Genomic DNA, 7,540 nt, shown 5'->3' with positions numbered 1-7,540 from the left:
AGTTTCAATTACTATGTGTTAAATTTATTAAAAATTAAATTTTATAACTTATAAAATTATTATTGTACTATTTAATAAATGAATACTACATCGAATAAAATTTAAATTAAAACTCAAATATTGAGTTTCCTGACATTACCGTTAACTACGGATGACAGCTTGTAGTGCTAAGTTTCCTAACATTACCGTTAACATGAACCGAAAGGAAGTAAAAAATTGCAAAATGAAGCAGCGCTAAGTTATATCGACTACAACATGCGACAGATATTGCTCCGACATCAACTATGATGACGGTACTGATAACTACGGATGACAGCTTGTAGTGCTCGGGTGGGGGGGTTGGGGTTGGTTGCGGTAATGATAACTACAGGTGACAGCTTGTAGTGGTCGGGTTAGGGGGGGCATGGAACTGACACATCCAGTGCTTTTTCTCTCTCCCTCTCTTCGGGACACATGGCTGCCAGCCCTACTGGTATGAGAATTTTAGGGTTATAGTTTGTTTTCGGTCTTTTTTATATTTGCCATTTTAATTAGTCGTACTAGTTATGTATTAGTTAAAAATAAATAAATTAAAATCCTAGTGTGAGCGTCATTTTGGATTGGAGCACATAGTTTGCATTTCAATTGAGTTGTAAAATTATCATGTTAAGAACTAATAATAAAATCAATTAATACTGTACATATTACAATTAATGCCATATCACTTAGTGTGCAGACTTTGTATAGAGTTTAAGAACTATAGCGATAATAGTAAGTTTTAAGAGGGATTTAAGTATCCTTATTCCTTTATTTAATTCGAAGGTCCATAATGTTGGACCCAGTTAAACTGCTTTTTATCCATCAAACTGTATTGATTGCCCTTTAATTTGTGACTTTAGTTTATTGTATAAGACCAAATATTAAAAATACATCAAGAACAATGTATAGTGATAAAAATAAAGTTTAAAGACTAAAATATTATTATCTTTTTATTTATTCCAAAGGCCCATTGTATTGGACCTCTTTGTTACTATCTAGATCAAGCATTGTTTTGTTTGCCGAAAACAATATACCCTTTCCTTTTGTGAAGAAAGCTCATTGTGCTTAGTTGAAACGAGAAAGGAAGCCAACAATTAAGATTCTTCAGCAATGCCACGTCAGTGACGAGTCAGCCAATTCTGTTAAGCAGTGTTGAAAGCTCATGTGATTATTAGTTAGTTAATTAGCTTTTAGTTAGTGATTCAACAATTTGATTGGATGATTTAATGCAATGCATTTTGATCAGTTGCAGGTCGCAAATAAGTTGTATATAAACAAAGTCTGTATCAAATAGCTTCAATTAATGAAAAAGAAATATTCAGAGAGTTCATCTATTTTCTCTAAGATTCTCAGTAACCAAACAATCATTTAGCTCAATTTGCTATTATTTTTTCACGGTATCAGAGCCACAATATGGCAAGCTCAAGCAATCCAAATGGAAATTCAAACACAATCACTACAAATCAATCAATACAAACCACATTCTCTTTTTATATCACCAATCAAATTAGATCGATCTAACTACATGCTCTGGCGAAATCAAGTTCTAGCTTCTATAAGAGGAAACAGACTTGGAGGTTACATTAAAGGAGAGAAGGTAGCTCCTAATCAGTTTATCACAACTGGAGGATATGCTAGAGCAGCATGTAGATCTACTCAACATAATGAAAATCCAGAATATACAGTTTGGAGATCACAAGATCAGACATTACTAAGCTGGTTATTAAGCTCAGTTACTGAAGGTATTCTCAGTCTTGTTCATTCTTGCAATACTTCATATGATGTATGGAAAACATTGGAGAAAAAATTTGGTGCAAAATTTGAAACAAGAGTACTTCAACTTAGGTATGAAATGAGTGTTTTAAGAAAAGATTCACTGAATATAGAAGATTATTGTTTGAAAATGAAACAAATAGCAGATAAACTAGGATATCTTGATTTAGCTACATTCATTACTGCAAGCAAACTTGATTATGGTGATGCATATCCATTGGTACTTACTCATGAAATAAGACTTGAACAGAGCATGAATGAAAAACAGATGTTCAATGCAAATTTTGCCAATTTTGCTCCTAATAACAGTGGATATTGTATGATGAATGCTTTTTATGCACAAGCAAGAGGCAATGCTCGGAGAGGTGGATATAATGGAGGTTTTTATAATGGAAATCAAGTTGGAAGAAATAATTTTCAGACTGGAAGGGGACTGTTTATTAACTCTCATCCAAGATGTTTTCCTTCTGGAACTGGAAATTTTGGTAACAGTCATGGTAGAGGTCAAATGATTGGTAATAACAAACAGATGCAATTTATGAGAGGACAATATAGTGGTAACTCTGGTATGCCAAACTCTGATGGTAATGATGAGCAAACTGTTGTATGCTAAATCTGTTTTAAATCTGGGCATACAACAACAGAATGTTGGCATAGATTTGAAGATAATTATGTGCCACAATACATGAAGAGGGGAAGAAATCAGAGACCAGCTTATATGGCATATTGTGATGTACTAACTGAAAACTCATGGTCAACTGCTCATTCAGGAATTCCTCAAATGTACAATCCATCGTTTACCTCATATATGTTTGACTTAATGAACTTGCCTAGAGCTGGAGTTGGAGCTGCTTATGTTGCTAATTTTGAAGGACCATCAAATAAAGGATGGTACCTTGACAGTGGAGCTACACATCATTTAACAAACAACATGGAAAATATGCATGTTAGAGATGAATTCAATGGTAATGACAAGCTGATCATTGGCAATGGTAAAGGTTTGTCAATCACACACATTGGTAGCACTACTTTTTCAATTCAAGGTTCTAAGTCACAAGCTGCACGTAAATGCATTACATTGAAAGATGTACTGCTTGTTCCATCTATCACAAAGAATTTAATAAGTGTTTCTAAACTTACTGCTGATAATAACCTATCTATTGAATTCTTTGGATCTATATGTTTTGTAAAGAATTCACTAAAATGGAAAGTTCTGCTACAGGGTATTGCTGATAAAGGTTTATACAAATTGCTGATCACACCATCTTTAAAATCATCACTACAACCTGCATACACCTCATTTCTTTCTCAAAGCTCAATAAATCAACCTTTGTCTATGTTGTCTCTTTGTCATTTCAGTTCTGCAACTAGTGCTGCTTGTTCTGAAAATTGTTTTCAGTCAAATAAGAACTCTTATACTGATTCATCATCTAATAAAATGTCTTTATTTCACAGAAGATTTGGTCATCCCAATGCTTAAAGCTTCATTCACTTACTTAAACTTGTGCATCCTACCTTGTTCTCTGTAAATATGCTTAATCAAGCAACACAACATTTCTGTGAAGCATGTCAGCTGGGCAAATTTCATAGACTTCATTTTTCCATAACTGATATTAAGTCTAAATCAGCACTACAACTCATTCACACTGATCTGTGGGGCCCTTCACTAATATGGTCTAGAGAAGGTTATAGATATTATATCATCTTTGTGGATGATCACACTATATAAACCTGAATATACCCTCTGAAATTAAAATCAGAAGCTCTAGAAGTGTTCAAATTGTTTAAACTTCAATTTGAAAATCAGTTTCAAACTACCATCAAAGTTTTACAATCTGACTAGGGGGGAGAATATAGACTATTCACCAATTTTCTAAATGAATGTGGTATTCTTTTCAGACACTCTTGTCCCTACACACATCATCAAAATGGCCTTGTTGAAAGAAAACACAAACAGATTGTAGAATTAGGCTTGACACTTATAGTACAAGCTAAACTTCCATTCCAATTTTGGTGGGATGCCTTTCATACCTCAGTGTATCATATTAATAGACTTCCTACGTCTGCCCTTAAGATATCTATTCCATATGAAAAATTATACAGACATAAAGCTGATTACAACATGCTGAAATGCTTTGGATGTGCTTGTTATCCATACTTGAGAGATTACAATATGCATAAGTTTGATTATCCTACAACCAAGTGCATCTTTCTTGGTTACAGTCCATTTCATAAATGCTACAAATGTTTTCATCCCTCTGGTCATGTGTATATTGCTAGACATGTCAATTTTGATGAAACTTCATATCCATTTTCTTCAGATCCTAGTTTTCATTCTTTGAACAAATCTCAGTCAAACTCTTATGATTCAATTACACCTATACAAGTATTTCAATTGTCTACCTTACTTTTCATATCAGATCTTTCAAATAACAACAATGAATATCTTTCTCAAGCATATACCAGTGGTGATAATTTTCCTTCGGCAGTAGATTCAACACAAGCACATGTCTCAGATCAACAACCAATTTTACCTGCACCTACAATACTACCTTCCATACCTGACACAACAAATAATCAATCTCCAGATGAAATTCCACAAAATCAAACTATTCTAACCTCACAATCTTTAAACCAACATCCTATGGTTACTAGAGGAAAGACAGGTATCTTTAAGCCAAAGCTATATACTACAGTTTTGTTGCACAAAGAACCAGAAACTATTCAGGAGGCTCTCAACAATGAAAGATGGTATCAGGCAATGAAAGCTGAATATGATGCATTGATATCAAATGGCACTTGGACATTGGTGCCAAGAACAGAAAATTATAAGCTTGTTGGCAATAAATGGGTTTTCAGAATAAAAACCAATACTGATGGAAGTGTTGAAAAGTATATGGCAAGATTGGTTGCTAAAGGATTTCAGCAAATAGAGGGTGCTCACTATTTTGAGACTTTTATCCTAGTGGTAAAATCAACAACAATTAGAGTGATCTTAAGTTTGGCAGTGATGAACCAGTGGCAAATAAGACAAGCTGATGTTAATAATGCATTCTTAAATAGATATCTAACTGAAGAAGTTTATATGAGGCAGCCAAAAGGATTTGTTGATCCACAAAGACCAGACTTTGTATGTAAACTGCACAAAGCACTTTATGGTCTGAAACAGGCTCTTCGTGCTTGGTTTGACAAATTGAAAAACAATCTTATACAATGGGATTCAAGAATTCTAAGTCTGACACATCTCTATTCTTGAGAAGAACCAAGAGCTCAATCATTATAATTTTGATATATGTAGATGACATATTGATTACAGGATTAGATTGTGTTGAGTTGGAAGAGTTTATTAAGTTGTTCAGCTCTGCATTTGCATTAAAGGATCTGGGGAGACTATCTTCTTTTCTGGGTATAGAAGTGTTATATGATCATGATAGTATATACCTATCACAAAAGAAGTATATCCGAGACTTACTTGCAAAGGTATATATGCTTGAATGCAAAGGAATAGACACACCAATGAGCAGTAGTAAAGATTACAGATTGCAGAAGAATGTTGAGGGAGAAATAGGTTACTATATTGAAGATCCTACTTATTACAGAAGTATAGTTGGAGGACTGCAGTATTTGGTTTTGACTAGACCTAAGATTGCTTATTCAATTCACAAACTAAGCCAGTATGTGTCTTCACCAACTCTTCAACATCTTATGGCATAGAAACGAGTGCTAAGATATTTGAAGGAAACACAAGACTATGGTCTAAAGTTTATTAGAGAAGGTGACATGAAGCTTACAACATTTACAGATTCTGATTGAGGAAGTGATCTTGATGATAAAAGATCAGTTGGAGCTTATTGTGTATACTTGGGAAACAATTTAATCTCATGGTCTTCAAAGAAACAATCAGTGATTACTAAGTCATCTGCTGAAAGTGAATACAGGGCTCTTGCTGCAGCTGTTTCTGAAATAACATGGCTAAAGTCATTGTTCCTTGAAATTGGTATGTGTTGTGATGAAAAGCCAATCATATGGTGTGATAATGTGAGTGCTGCTGAACTTGCTCACAATCAAGTATTTCACTCAAGAACAAAACACATAGAAATCGATCTACACTTTATCAGAGACAAGGTTTTGGCTGGAGACTTAAAGATACTATATATTCCTAGTGCAGAGCAAATAGCTGACATATTAACTAAGCTATTGAACTCTTCTCAATTCAATTATCTAAGACTCAAACTCAATGTGCAGTTATGTCCCTTGAGTTTAAGGGGAGCTGTGAAGAAAGCTCATTGTGCTGAGTTGAAACGAGAAAGGAAGCCAGCAGTTAAGATTCTTCAGCAATGCCACGTCAGTGCTGAGTCAACCAATTCTATTAAGCAATGTTGAAAGCTCACATGACTATTAATTAGTTAATTAGCTTTTAGTTAGTGATTCAACAATTTGATTGGATGATTTGATGCAATGCATTTTGATCAGTTGCAGCTCGCAAATAAGTTGTATATAAACAGAGTCTGTATCAAATAGCTTCAATTAATGAAAAATAAATATTCAGAGAGTTCATCTTTTTTCTCTAAGATTCTCAGTAACCAAACAATCATTTAGCTCAATTTGCTATTATTTTTACACCTTCCTCGACCGAGGTCCAACCATTCGTGATCCACCACAATCTGCGGCTGAAAAATTCAAAAAAAGGGTGACTCACAGCCACGATCACCGTCAACGTTTGTAGCCATCACGCGACAGCTAATTGAACTCACGAAGTGGCAAAGTTATCACAACCTGAGGTAATGCTTCGCTTTTGCTTCTTTAGGTTATGGCAAAATGAGGACGATTTGGTTGATCTAGGTTAGGACAGTTATGATGAAAATTTAATATCATTGCTCTACAAGTACTAAATTTTCATAGCTATCGTCATTCCCATTTTATTTAATTTTCAGTTGAAATAAATTGTTAAGATTCTTTGCTGAAATAAAATGTCATTCCCATTTTATTTAATTTTCGGTTGAATTTGGATAGCTATTGTCATTCTTGTTTTATTTAAGTGTGTTAAATAGCAATTGATTTCCCTTTCGCACTTGATTTGGGTGCTTAATGATGTGAATTTATAGCATATATTAGCAATAGTTATACGATTTTGAATTTGCTAATGTTGAGGATGAATGATGATGAAAATGAGATTTTGCTCTAGAAGAAATGAGAGATTTTGCTCTGGAAGAAATGAGATATTCAGTGTTAGTTTCTTTTATTTAATGTGCAGTCCTGGTGCCATTTATTGATTTATAATTGTCAGGAAGCAACAATATCTAAGTTGGTTTAGTTGATGGAGTTGGGAAAATATTAATTTAGTTTACCAATTGTTGTACCCTTGTGGTATTGAACTAGGTAGCTAGATATAAATATGATCATATTGGTTATGATGCATTTACATCAATAAATCATTAAGTTAGCAAAGATGTTACTTCTCTAAAAACTAACCTAGAGATTTGCTATGTTATTTGATGATTAGCTCTGTGTGCTCTGGCAAGTTGAGGGATCATTTCTCAAGCATTGGTATACCTTCGAAGCTCTTTACTATAAAGAGTGGTAAAAACTTTTGCAATTTAAAGCTTTTTCATAAACTAGTTAGAACAACTACAAACATCTTACTGGGAAACTCATTGGCCAGTTTGTCTAAGAAACTTTGATTTTAGTTGCACTTAAGTAGAACTCTCCGATTTGACAAAAAGTTTATACAATTGATTGTTATTTTTTC

This window comes from Citrus sinensis, chromosome 2 (assembly GCF_022201045.2).
Source record: "Citrus sinensis cultivar Valencia sweet orange chromosome 2, DVS_A1.0, whole genome shotgun sequence".
In the NCBI taxonomy this organism is placed as follows: Eukaryota; Viridiplantae; Streptophyta; class Magnoliopsida; order Sapindales; family Rutaceae; genus Citrus; species Citrus sinensis.
The sequence above is the reverse complement of the archived record's forward strand: the minus strand, read 5'-3'. Positions refer to the sequence as shown.